The sequence below is a fragment of the Ambystoma mexicanum genome, chromosome 4q, assembly GCF_040938575.1.
Source record: "Ambystoma mexicanum isolate Mex_15411 chromosome 4q, UKY_AmexF1_1, whole genome shotgun sequence".
In the NCBI taxonomy this organism is placed as follows: Eukaryota; Metazoa; Chordata; class Amphibia; order Caudata; family Ambystomatidae; genus Ambystoma; species Ambystoma mexicanum.
Window position 1 is genome coordinate 349944196 of NC_090928.1, and position 14913 is coordinate 349959108.

The following is a 14913-nucleotide window of genomic DNA, read 5'->3' on the forward strand; positions in this document are numbered from 1 at the left end:
GGATGTGCTCACACTTCCATGACAGTTATAGATTATTGGCATTGGGGATGAGGGATGTGTTCTCACTTGGCTTCACTGGGCTACCAACCTCACATGAGGACTGTGTCATCTGAAAGTCAAGGGACCAATATGTAGCTCCGGTAACAATATGGTTGGATGTTGTTGTGCAGCTGTGTGTGATCCAGTGGCAAGCCATGGAAGAGTCGACTTTCCTGAATTCACCCACAACGCATCGAAGTCGTTGCGCCTCATTATGACTCTGGTGGTAGCCGTGCCGGTAAAAACAGCAGGCTGTCGCTGGAGTCATGTTTTTTTTCCGGCCGTTGGGCCACCGGGCTGTAATGCCCCGGTTATTCCCCATTGCCAGGCGCTGGAAAAAGAAACTCCCCATTCCCATTTGAGTTCCAGTGGACTCAATGGGAATGGGGAGGATGGATGCACCGGCACTGTGTGCAACAGTGCCGGTGCATCCATCTTAGTCTGCCGGTGGGTGCCGTTCCGCCCGCCAGGTCAGACTGTGAAACCATATTGTATGGAGAAGCCTGGTTTGTTATAATTAGAGAATCATTACCCATTGATACAGAATCATTGCCCATTTAGGGATTAGCTATCCATCATTCGGATTAGTAAAGATATTAGACTATCCACATTATTCTGCACCTTTTGTATGCATTTGTATTTGCTATAGAATGAGGCCTGTTATATATGAAATGCCATGTTGAGACACATGTTATATTTGTACAGACTTGTAGAGATATGTTGTTATGTATGCATTAGAGGCAGCAGGCATGAGTGTGCACTTAGAATGTGCATTGAGTCTGCATTATGTATAGTGTTTGGGTTTGTGAGTGAATGCATTAGGCACTACATTTGAGAATACAAAGCATGAGGCCTATGGTTTTGAAGCCATCCTGAATGAGACAGACAGAAGAGAAGTGCTGCGGCACTGCAAAGTTGTTATGGTACACCGTGAAAGATTGGAATGCGTAAACAGTTTGCTTGTTCAGAGACAGATATGTATGACTCTTGTCCGTGTAGAGAAGCAAGAGTTGGCTTATCAGTCCCTGGCTAGTGTTCTCAGACAGACAAGAAGGTGGGGGCCATGCAGAGAGTGCTTTGCAGACAGAGACATGCAAGGATAGAGGGATTTCAATGGAGGAATATGGAATATGGGATGATGGTAGCACAAGCACTGATAGCAGGTACAAGATAGGCTGAAATGTCACGATGACAAGAAGACGCAGTGATAGCACAAGTACAAGACATGCATCACAGTCTTTTGGATTTAGAAATTATGACAAAGAGAGAACCAGTGTAACCATAAGGATGTATGTACGTCATTGAATAGTATAACCAGAGCTGAGGTAGTTCGAGTTTGTAGTTGGAGATGGAGTTCAAGATGGAGATGACACACTGACACGCTAAGAGATTGAGAGATCGAGGGAGATGGTTTGTGACTCTGAGACCTAGATGGAGATCAAGGGAGTTGCTCTCTGAGATTAGAGAGAGATGTTTGGCGGTGGCATAGGAGAGATGTTTGGATGACTCTGAGAGAGGAAGCATTGGAGAAGCATTCTGATGAGAGCTGATGAGATCGATCTGGCAGAGAGAGGGCAAGGAGAGGCCCTGACTGACTGACTGGTTGCAGAGTTAGCTGGAGAGGAGAGGCAGAGCAATACAAAGCAAGAGGGGAGTATTGAGAACAAGACATGTGCATGGGGAATTAGGACAGACAGTCACACAGAGCTTTGGCTGACATGATAGATGGGGTAATCAGACAGGGATTGTCTTAGAGAGAGAGTGTGAAGTATGGCGTGGATTGGAGAGGAATGGTGTGGATTGGAGTTGCTATTATATTGCTTGCATTAGAAACCTGTAAGGCGTATAGTTTTTGCATTGCATTGTAGATTTGCACCAAAAGCAGAAAAGGTGCAAATTAGAGATTTGCATTATAGTAGTGTTTGCATCATGCATTGCTTTTTATGAATAAAAGTGTTTCTATCGTTGAATTGATTCATGTGTTTTCTTTGTGTCTTATGTTAGTGTGTACATAGTATAGTATTTTAGCAGTAACACAGTGCACAAAGGCCCTGAGATACAAGAGCAGGGGGGGCATAGTGATCCACACCCCCCGAGGTAGATTTGTTTGTGCATGACAAAATGGTCGCCCATGCGGTGCTTGGCCAAAGGTAGATTTGTTGCAGTTCCACAAGATCTGGTGGGTGGCAGGGCACCTGCACGCAGAACTCGGAGTGTGCCCCTCCGGGAACAACTGTTCCGGTAGCACCATTGTTACCACGACCGGCACACTCATAATGAGGCCCATTATGTTGGAGGAAGGTTTCTACCAGGTGTAGCTCATGGAAGACACAGGCCGGAGGAGTTGAGAAAGGTAAATGTTCCACAGTAAACAGGCCATGGGTGTTCAAGATGCATAGCTCAAAGTCTTGTTTCAGTTCCAACGATTGTAAGGTTAATACCACCATCTTACTGAACAAGACCTGCAAGCCTGTTTGTCACCTTGCAGGGACAGTGAGAGGGTATGGGTATCCACTCCTGTTGGGAATGTGACTGTACCCTTTTCACAACATGTCATGAGTGTGTGCCTGCATAGAGTTCTATCAGTTCAGTAGCCAACAAGATTAGTACATCTGTGAGAGTCTGATTGTTGCGTCCCTAAGTGCAAGGGGGATGGATGGGACATCCAGAGAGCTGTTGTCAAACGAGTGTTGTTGCCAAATTACATTGGAGTGGACGTGGTCTACTAAGGCAGACTGGTGATTCATCATGGCCATCTGTAATCAAACTGATTCATTGGGTAGTCACTCAGACATTTTACATTTCATCCAAAATATGGTGTCAGTACTATTCAAACAAAGAGTGATAATGGGCGTTGGGGTGATGTAGGTATGGTGTGCATTATTGTGATGCTGCACCTTGTTGGGGCAAATGTTATTTGGAAGAGAAGTGGGCAAAGAGTGATAAGCATTTGGGGTGCACATTAGTGGAGGTACTCGGACGAAGGTGGGCTTGTGGGTTCTGCACTAATGTAGGGTGTTGTGACGCAGATTAGATTAGGTGCTGACACAAGGGAAGACTTGTGGATGCTGCCTTAATGTAGGGTCTTGGGGTGCAGATTAGTGGATGTACTGGGATGGGGCAGGACTTGTTGGTACTGCCCTAATGTAGGAGTGTAGATTAGTGGAGGTGCTGGGATGGGGAAGGACGTGTGGGTTCTGCCTTAATGTATGGTGTTGGGGCGCAGATTAATGCAGGCACTAGGATGAGGGAGGACTTGTGGGTTCTGCCTTAATATAGTGTGCTGGGGAACAGATTAGTGGCAGTGCTGGCATTGGGTAGTACTTGTGGGTGCTGCCTTAATGCAGGGTGTTGGGGGCGCAGATTAGTGGAGGTGCTGTGACATGGACTTCTCGGTCGCATAAGAGGAGTGGAAAGGATAGTGATTACTGGTGAGTAATCCTTGATTACCTGTTTCCCTTGGGCCTGGCACAAAGGTTGTTCGACAGTGCTACGTTCATTTTGCCCTTGGGGGAATGTTGGGGGCATGGCGGGCGCTACTCAATTTCCTTTGCAGTACACGTTTCTGCATGTATTTAATTCCATGAATCAGGTTGCAGCGCTGTACATTTGTCCCACACAATGTTCACGCTTGCACTAACTTCTTTGTGCAGACTTAGCAATTTCTTTGTAAATTAGGCCCCTTTATCACTTTTATGCCTCATGAAGATAAGTGAAATAAAAATAAAAAGTTTGGTAAGATCCCTTATTTTTCATCGAAATTACTTCTTGTGTAATGAGCAATAGGTTAGACTCACCACTAATATTATTTTTTCCCATGTTATAAATATAGTTTTTAAACGTATGGGTGCCACTTCCCTATATCTTGCTGTTAACTGATAAGTTATAAGTTATGTGTTTCAAGTAGAGAATGTTATCTTCGATTAATACATTGAAGCATGTTACAATAATGTTCATATATACTTTTGCAGATAGTTAAATTTCCCTCAAAAAGATGAGACATCATTACTGAATGAAGACAGGGGTTATTTGTTGAAAGTAGTAATTACTAGGAGGCATAACACGGCATAGGACATTAAGTATAAAGTCACAACAGGCACTGGAAAATGTGGACTATGAGAACGGTTGACATGAAATACTTAGTACAACACTCTTGAGTCTATTTCAGAAATCTGGTGAATTGCAATTGGTAATAACTGTGTGTGTGTGTGTTTCATTCTCTGTTTTGTATGCACTATGATAATACATGTAGTGTTATGTGAAATGTGTTTAGATGTTTACATTTGAGTACATTCACTGGCCCTTTAAAGGTTTTGAATTAATGCAAATAATGCAATGTTGATTGATCTCCTCTATGTTTTAAACTAACATATGACTTTGACAAAGGCACTTTGAATATCAGTTCATTCCAAATAATGTGTTCACTCAGACATTCCCTAGTTTCTGATGTGCATGGTGGCTCTGTATATGGGAACAATGAGATGAGGTGTCCTGTTTATTGCGTGCACTGCCTGGCTCATTGCTTTCTGGCAGAGTGGGAACAGGCCAAACGTGGTTGTTGTTTAGTCTGTGTGAAATGCTACAACACATTTGAATAGTTTTTCCCCTAGGAACACAGTCTGGACTAATCTTTGCATGCGGATGCTGGTAGTGGTGTTCAGGATGCCACGCTATCATGTGATTTTATTTTACCTGTGACAGGGTGTTTCTTGAAAAGACTATACACTGGTGTGGATGAATTTATATTAATAGTATAACTTCTGTATCTCTGATGCCATTCTCCTACTCCTTTTCACAGCAACAATGGGCATCCCTGCCTTGACTCTAAAGGATTGCAACGTTGTCTTGCTCATCAAACATGTCATCAACATGGTCATCACCATCATCATCTGACTTAACAGTGTATGGGGGCATATAGGGACCTGGTATTTCCAATATCCTTCTGCTTTGCAACTACCTTGTTTGTTATTCTCTAATCTTGGGTAGATATGCTCTGTGCCCCTCCTACTTCTCTCCCTGGGATGCCTGAAGGAACTGAAAGTGAAACCATCTCTTTTGATCTTGAAGGATTTTTTATTATCTTTGTTCAGCACGTATGCATCTACATTCAGTGGTGCATCTACCCAGAGTGATTTATGAACGGGGTGGAATGTGATTTGCATTATCGATTCAATTAAACAGTTGCAATTCAGACATTCTCAGTGAAGACAGCAAGAGATGCCACAGATGATGTAAGACTATGAGCATCTGGTCACCCTTACCTGTGGGCCATTTGGGTGTAGATGACATATTTTGAAAATGTGTTATTCATTCACTGACCAGTGTATCATCCACCTCACAAAATCTCTACTCCATCCTCCTACATATATCATGCAAGTGTGACTCTCGGTTCATAGTGATAATATTGAATACAAAAATGTCGAAAGTTATTTTTTCGAAAAAATAATCTAAAAAAAAAAATCTAATTTCTTTTTCACTACGTTTTTTTATTAGAATTGGGGGGTCCCCCCCAAACCCCTCTTTTTTTTTTTTTTTTTTGGTTTTTACCTTTTGTTTTACTCGCGAAACCCCCAAAACAACATATAAATAAATAAATAAAGAATTCGATTTTTTTTTCGACATTTTTTTTTCGAAATTATTGTCTTTTGACATTTTTTTTCGATATTATGAATGACCACCGTGACTCTCACACAAGCAGCCCCCTGGGATTCCCTGTATCTCTTGTTCCTCCTCTGAGGTAAGGCCAAATGGTACAAGCCACTTCTACTAACTTCACAAGATGAAAACAAACTGGTCTGTCACCTCCCTGAATCTCTGGTACGTTGTCCAGCAAAAATCACATGAGTGTGACTTTCACCCCTCAGGGTGCCTTCAGAGATTCCCAGATCTTCTTGCTCCTCCTAAAAGGTACTACCAGATAGCATGTTTCTCGTCCACTTTCTTTATCATTATCTTGTTTGCTTTATATTTGTTTATTTGGAAGATAATACAACACACATAAGTAAAAAAACACACAATTGAAAAGAAGAAAACTCAGCTTCATAAAGGTTTAAGTCCATATACATCACAATAATATATTTATAAAACAGAGCCAGACAGGCTTTGGCACCTAATTTATTTAACAGTCTAGCATATTTAAATTAGTTAATTAATAGTTATTCTTTGAATGTGTAGTGTGATTAATCTGGACAATGGGCCTCATTACGAGTCAGGCGTTAAGGGGTTAACGGCGCCGTAAACGGCGCCAACCCTTAACGCCTGATTACAAGGTCCCTTAGCGCCATGGTGATTTTAACGCCTGCTTTTTGCAGGCGTTAAAATCCATGGCGCTAAGGGACCATGGTGCTAATTACGCCACCGTAATTTACGGTGGCGTAATTAGCGTCTTCCCCACTCCCATTATGCCCTATGGGGCAAAAATGGGAATGGGGAAGGGTAAAATGGGAAATGGGGATTTACCGCCCCACTCACCTTGGAATGGGGCGGTAAATCCGCCATCCACCATGGTGTAAACATAGTTTACACCATGGTGGTAAGGGTACCATCCAGGCGGTAACTTACCGCCTGGGTCGTAATGAGGCCAAATGTGTCCATTTTCCCCATAGGGCAGCCACCCCCTTGGAGGGTCTGGAGGTGAGCCCACTTATCAAAGACCCTCCCAACGGGTCTCGGCAAGTGGGACCCCTCACTGGGAGTGACTCCCATATTGGTGAAAAGGATTCCTATTCCGTCAAGGAACTCCGTGTCCAAAACACCCTTTCTGCCTACATGGATGTTAGAAAGACTTTGACCATATTATAAAAAGATGCTTCATTGTCTCTATTGGCTGAAGATAATGATAAACAGCATCTAGATGGCATGGCCATGGAAGACAGACACAATCCCTGATGTTCCACTGATGTGTATAAGGAGAGAGGTGCCTACTGAGGGCCGAGAGCAAGTGCTAAACAGCATCTTTATTACTATATAATTGAAGACTAGGTTGTCTGGAACAAAGTCTGACACCAAACTAGCCAAGAATCATTCAACAAACACATTTTTTAAAGCCATGTTTGATGCATGTCACAAATAGACAGGGATTTTCCCAGAGATGGATAATATTCAGCCTTTTGAATTGTTATTTTAGATATGTGAAACTTGGTAAGGATCTTGCAAGGATCTTGCACCAAGCAGAGCTAGAAAATAAATTGAGGACTTTTAATTGCTGTTCAGACATGTTCCGGACTCTGATCAAATGCACTAAAAGACACAGAATAGTGATTACAACCAGAAGACCAAACTCTAGTTGAAGTACCAAAGTCTAGGTGAAGGGGAATAGAAGGCATACTAAAATGAAGACCCGACATGTAATGTTATGTTGGGCCTCCTGTAGTGCATCTGTAGACCATAAATGTGGCTCCATAGCACTAAGCATCCACTGGGCAAGTACTGGATGAGGGGGGTATGTGAGCTGGGAGAAGAGCCAGGTTTTGAGATGACAATGGAAAGAGAGTTGGCACCAGATAAAATAGAGTGAGAATAGTAGCTTGTTCCAGGCTAGGGCAGCAAGAAATGAGAAAGATTGTCTGCCATGAGAAGACGATTAGACAATAATGATAATGAGGAATAGGGGGGGAAATGTTTGTTGAGGAATAGCAGTTCATCTGAAAAAAAAGACTGGTGAGTCATAATGAGTGTTTAATGGATAGTCATTGAAGTTTATGGAGGAACTGAGAGATATATTCCAGTTTATGTAGGTCAAATGAGGTGGGCAGCAGCATGCCGAATGAACTTTGAACTATATTCTCAATAAGAAGGAAGACCAAGACATTGAGAGTTGTCTTAGTGTTAGTGAGAAGGGCCCAAAGCAGTGACTCATTCATTCATTCATTGCAATTTTAGTTGAATGCCCTCAGAGGGGCCGGAGTCCAAACATTTGGGAGAATGTGGAAGGTGCTATTATGTGTGTGTGCATTTCAGGCATTAAAGTTATGCAAGGGTGGCTAGCAACCTGTTAGTCACAAATGTCCAAAAGGAGTGTGTATTGGCGTACCAGATATATACTATGGACTAAAGGGAGCAGGGGGTTGTGTATAGGGAAATGGAGCGTTATGTGGGAAGCTACAGTTCAAATTGTTGTCTTTAAAAGTAGCTGAATTCTTATGGCAGAGGTGATGTACAATAGTGTTTGTGCTATATGAGTGTGGAGTAAGAACGTGCCTTCCCCTAAGTGGCGAAGGTGTGGTGTGCAAGAGGAGAAATGGGTTAGCTGTACAAACAACAATGTCTACTTCCTGGATTAAATCTATGTACAAGGAGCATTGCTTTGTTTCATAAGCGATGTAAGTGCAAGATGAATGCTTAATACTGACCCTCTGAGAGGTTCTTAGAGTGAGAGATTTCCATCCCTAGTTCCTTCTAGTGCGAAACCTAGTCCCCATTTCATGATTACATGCATAGGCATGGCTCACCCTCCTGTGCTTTAGAGTTACATGCAGTGCCAACCACAAGCAAGGTGTCAGAGGTGCCTGATTGTCCTCTTACGGTATGAGCAGTGTGATTTTCCCAAGGTGTATTTTAAGTTTGAAGCATTGCCCCCCTCCTGACCCATATCAGTTCAATACCTGGCCATTGTCAGGATGTGTTCCCAGTGCAAGTTGCTGGAGTGACTACATGAGTCCTCCATGTGTGCTTAACGTCCCACAAGGAAGGTTGGGTGGCAGAGCAAGGAAGTTGAGAGGAAAGAAGAGGATAGTAGATGACAGGAGGGAGGGTAGGGGAGGTGTGGGTAAGTGGGACTGCAGGGTGATATGGGTGTGGGGTTGGTCGTGGGGAGGCGGCAGGATCAGGAATTAGGGGGAGAACAGCCAGGTTTTGAGGGCTTCCCTGAAGGTCAAATGATCCTTAATGAGGCGGAGCATGAGATGGAGCGAGTTCCAGAAAGTGGGTGTGATGACAGAGAAACAGGCAAATCCTAATCTGGAGAGCTTGAAAGGAGGGACTACCGGGAGTTGTGCAGAGCCTGATATGATTCTGGTGCGGCAGTAGAAAGTGAGCTCGTTTTGGAGAATTTCAGCCTTTCTCTGGAATTGCGTGGTAGGTAATGCACATGGATATGAAGGAGGCACATTGGATGATGGGCAGCCAATGGAGTGACCTGAGTGCAGGGGAAATGTGTTCTCTAGGGGAGAATACAAAGAGGAGCCTTGCTGCAGAGGTTTGAATCCGTTGGAGCTTTCTCAGTTGGTATATAGAAAAGGAGAGAAAAGGGAGTAATTGATAGAGAGTGAGAAGTTGTAAAAAATTTGATAAATCATGATTAATCTGGGGGAGGATTGAAAATAAAATTGTACAGTCAGGTTTCAAATACAGAGATGGTGAGCCGGCAAGGGGCCACCAAATGTGGACAGGGACCACCAAATGTGGCCAGGGACTGGAAGTTCAAAGGTAGGGCTTATTGGCTATGATCAGAATGGCTGTTTAATCAGAGTTAAGTTTCAGAAGGTTGTTACTCATCAAATTAGTGATAGCAAACATACAGGGGAGAAAGTTAGAGAGCAAATCGGACTGTGGGCCATTGAGATGAATGGGGAATTGAGGGCTGTGTTCATATTTATAATAAGAGAATCCAAAGAACTGGATGATGGAAGCCATGGGTTGAACATACATGTAGAAGGGAAGAGGGGAGTGAGGGTAGCCATGTTGGACACTGCAAGTGAGGGGGTAAAAAAACAGTGAAACGGGGGGCAGGATCTGCCATAGAGAAATAATGAAAACCAGGAGAGGGGTTGTCCAGAAATGCGTATAGGACTGTCGAGAAGATAGTTTTAAGTAAATAAATAAGAGCATATCTGACTAAATGATAGTCGGCAGAAAGTTCTCTTGAAGGTGGACTCTCAAGTATGGGCAGCAATGATATTACCTCACATCCTGACATCATATCGCCCATATCCACCAGTTGCTTTTTGTAGTGGACATTATAGGTTTCCTCATTTGTTTGGCTTTGCCACAGCTTGTTCTTTCCATGAACCCTTATGAGCATGTGCTCACCAAAGACCAAAAAGTGCTATTCAGCAGAACGTGTGCTGAGATCACTGGCATGTGTGTACTAGTAGCAGTATTAGTAGTAGTAATAGTAGTCTTTTATATAGTGCCTTGTGCCATTAATATGGTTTCAACGTGTTTGTGGTGGGAATGCCCTCAGGAACCATAGTCCACAGTGAGAACATTCTCAGAAAAAGCTTAGAATGAGTGTGTGCGTTTTACCCAGATAGGGAATTATGGGGGCTGGCAAGGCTCCAGTAAGCAACCCAAGAGATCAAGCATGTGGATGGTTGCCGAGGGAGGTCATGAGTGTGTGCAAGAAACTATTTATGTATCTAGCTGGACCCAACTTTGTGGTAGGTTATCCGTGTATTCTGATAGCAGAAGTGTTGATGTCTAATCGGATGTAAGCAGGCAAAACATTATGTGCCAAGCTAGACCAAATTTGTCGCAGGTTATCGCTGTATTGAAATACATGCGTGTGCATGGCCATGCCTGCGACAGATGTCCACGAAAGTGGTGCGTTCATATGTACCTTGAGGCTTGGATGGATCTTTGGTATTAATGGCACTGTTTGATCAGGTTGTCAAAGGGAGAGAGTCCTCTAGGTGCACTAGCCGGGTTGCCAGTATAGGTCTTCTAAGCATCATGACCAAGCTATCATAATGCATCTTCTAAGTGAGAAAGACAGGATGCCCTACTGTCTTCTAGGTGTGATATTGAGGCTACCAACATATATTTAATTTGCAATTCGCTGGCAATATTCACATAAGCGCAGTAGACAGGCTAAAATCATGGGTCTTCTAGGTCTAATGACAGAAGTAAGTGCGGAGGACAGGCTATCATAATACCGGGTTCAAGGCAAGGGAAGGATGTCGTAAAGCTTAGAATGTGTGCACGCTTATGCCCAAATATACAATTAGGCAGGCTGGCTATTCTACAGTAAGCCTCTTAAGAGGCCAAGCATGTGGAAGGATGCTGAGGAGGCCGGGATTGGGTGCGATAGCAGTGGGTTAGTTTATACATCTATTTTACTCATGGACATATTGGTTGGCTATAGTCATTAGATGGATGATGTGATCTGTGAATTTAGTGGGATGCGGGAGCCCTGGGTGGGGCTGCTGCAAGTACGGCTGGTTTTTGCATAGCTGGGCATGACCATGTTCTTGATTTGGGCATTGCATTAGGTCTTACCTGGTACTAAATGGCTCATAGACATGTCCGTAGTCTGTGATAGAGTGATGTGAGTTGTGTTATTAGTGGTCTCTGGGTGCCAGTTTCTGAGGGCGGAGCCGCCGAATGGTGCCGCCTGAAGGTGTCAGATTATGTACCTGGTTGGAATTTTGCAATAGTGTTGCTGGGAGGATGGAGATGACCAGACTGATCTTTGTTACGCTACTCCTTGTGGAGGGAGAAGTTTGAATACGTACGCAGCTGTGGCTGGATAAATTATGCTGTGGAGATGGAGCTGAGGGTGGGACTTTTCACATTTGCTGTGGAAAATAGCCAGGTTTTGAGGTCCTTTCTGAAGGAGAGGTAGTCTTCATTTTGGAAGACGTTTAGTGGAAGGGACTTCCAAATGGAGGGTGCTTGGATAGAGAAGGCAGGTCCTACCATTTTGGTGGAATTGTGAGGGGGGTGTTCAAGAAGGAATACTGAGCTTGATCAGAGGTTTCTGCTGGGTTGCTAGTGAGTGATCTTGTCCTGGAGGATCACTGGTCCAGTGTTATGAAGTTTCCTGACCTGGGACAACTAGATAGATGGAGTTGGCATAGTCTAGACAGGAGAGAATGGTGGCAAGTGTTGCAGAGACTTCGGTGGGTAGGAGAGCTAAGAGAAGATTAACCTTAGGATGCCTAAGTAGAAGTGGCAAGTTCTGGACACAGAGTTGATGTGTGTGATCAAGAAAGCTGGCTAAAAGAGGCATGGACAATGGAACTGCTTATTCTTGCACAGAAGTCGCCATAGGGTTGGATTTCCAACATCCCTTGGAACTGACTGAATAACCGAAGATGTCAAATGATATCATAGCCAGAAATTATGACTGGGAATGGTCTATTCTTTAATAAATAGGATCATTGTTTTTGCAGGAGGTGGGATACATATGCCAGAAGGCCTAGCAATGATATTCTCAAATGTTCTCAGGGCAGATTACCAGTGCCAAAGGTAAGGGGGCTACAGGACAGGTCAGGTCAGTTAGGGTGGGTGCCATTAGACACAGGATGCTGTTTCCTTGACCTGCAAGTCAATGAATAAATAAATGCCTCTGTTTGCCCACACAGGAAATTGATGTGTGAGCTGGCTTTCTCTGACAGCAATGAGGTGATCGCCAAGGATGGAATGGTCAACCATATCTAAAGCTGCTGACAGATCCAAGAGAACTAGTGCCGCCCACTACCTGAAGGTTTTCAGGACTTTGGTTTCTGTCAGGAGAAAATAAATTGGATGGAAATTGGTGGTGGAGGTGCGGTCAACGGAAGATTTTTTCAATAGGAGGGTGACAGTGTCAGTCTGAAAAGTGAATGTTAAATAATCAGGTATCAAAGCTTAAGAGGTCAGGGAGGACAGGCAGCAAGGGGAGACACATATTTATCTGTTATCATGATGGAAATTCAAAGTAATAGTGTTGAATTTGTGGCGAGAACAGGGGATAAGGAAGTCGGAGTTATTATAGGTGGGCAAGTGGCAGAGAACGAGTTGGAAATAGAAATCCAAATGATGGGGTATTTGTTAATGATAAAAAGAGGTGATCAGGTTGTAGAGAGCCTGAGAGATGTGATGGTAGAAACAAGAACTTATGGTTTGGTGAGTTCAGAAAATGCCTTGTTGATTATTAGGTGCTGTGTTGATACGCAGGAAGAATTACACTTTTTTGCACTGCAGATACTTACTTTATATTTTTTTTAGGTGGCCAGTGGGAGTTTTTATTTTGCTCACTATAAGTAGAGAGCCATTTACATTCTGATGCCTTAGTAACAGTTGTTTCTTTAGCCAGGGCGGGGTGAACCACCAGGAAGGTCTAGTTGTAGGGAACCAAGGCATTTTAAAGGAAATAAGAGACTCTGACACCAAAGAGATTTGGAGACTAAAAGCATCAAATGCAGACTCAAAATCAGAAGGGGAGGAAGGAAAGGAAGAGGTGGTCAAGAGAGAGTTGGGAGAGTCAAGATAAAATAAATTGCAGGGACAGCTCCGAGATGTGTGATGGACTCAAGTTGCAGAAGCAGGGGAACGATGGGAAAGTGAGAAGGTGATAATTGAGTGGTCTTTCCAGGATAAAGGGGCAAGCGTCACAGACAGAATCAAGATTGGATGAGCCAAAGATGAGGTCAAGCATATTCCTGGTGGAATGAGTAGGGATAGAGACTAATTGCAACATGACCAGAGACTTTGAATTACTCAGTAATGTAATAGAAGCAGGAAGAGATGGGAGATCAGCCCAGTTGGCAAAATCACCAAATACCAAGGAGTGAGTGGAGGGCAGGAAAAGAGGAGCTAGGGTGTCAGTTTGAGTTTTACTGAAATAATAGTGAGGGAGAAGGAGGAAATAGAACAATGACCAAGAGTAGGGAGATAGAAGAATGCAAGGATACAGAGGAGATAATAATGTTGGAGGGGCATCCAGGCAGAATAATACACCAGGGTTCCATGAATCTACACGAAAATCTGGAAGATAAAATATATTGGTAACACAATCTCTTCGTGAGTACAGAAGACAAATGAGTTCTGTGAACATTACATTTATTTAATACATTTGGCTGGACTAACCTACTCAAAATTCTTAAACCTTAGTACATATCACCCTATTCACCTACAATAATAGATGGATAGCACAGAGCTACACATTTTATTTTAAAATTAGAAAATGGGAGCATTTCTGGGACACACCGCAATCTACGCAAATATCAAAAATACATTTAAGTCATCACACATAGAATGATCAGTTATACAAAAAGATACAATTTATGTGAAACATTCCTAGACCATAAATATATTTACTATACTAGACAGATCTGCATAAAGCATCACCCATATAACAAACAACTAATTGCCATGCCAAAAATAGATGCTAATCCTGCTAGTATACAATCAATGCCACCCATGTTTTCTAGGAAACAACCATAGCTGCTGTATTTTTGGATCTGGGTTGTTTGTTCATGCTTGATTTTTTTGTGGCTGAACTGAATGCAGTCTAAATTGCTCAGGCCCCTGTTCTGACCATTCATTGTTTTTTTTTTGTTGTCCCCCGCCACCAATGCTAAGTAAGCGGGTACACCCCCGCATCCCTGAAACCGCCCAATACCGAACATGGGGAGAGGGGGACACCCCTACAGCCCCCGCTCCTCATGTTTGGTATTTTTGTATTCAAACAAAATGGAAAGACCCAACTCGATCAAAATTGTCATACATTCCATTTTTAAAAAAAATCAAATTGTGTGTTACCCTATTTTACTAGTTTTGATGATGAGCGAAAATCCTCATCTTCATCAGGGTTAACAATTGGTTAATCTATCGAATAGACAAAGAAAAAGAAATACAATTGAGTAAGGCCCCTCTACTATATAAACTGCATATGTCTAGAGTAGAATTAAAACTAAAGCTCATTGCCTGATGACTCAGTGGGCCCACTCTTGGGAGCTATCACTCTTCTTTAATTATATAACTTGTATGCTACAAAATAATGCAAGAACGAGAACGACAAATGCCATTGTATTCTGATTTATGCCATAATTAGTTGTTAACTTAATAACCTTCTATCATGAACTATAAGGTAGTGTACTGCATGCCACTCTTTTATTCATTCAACATTTACAGGAATATAATGGACTAAGTGTCACCGAGCGAGTTACG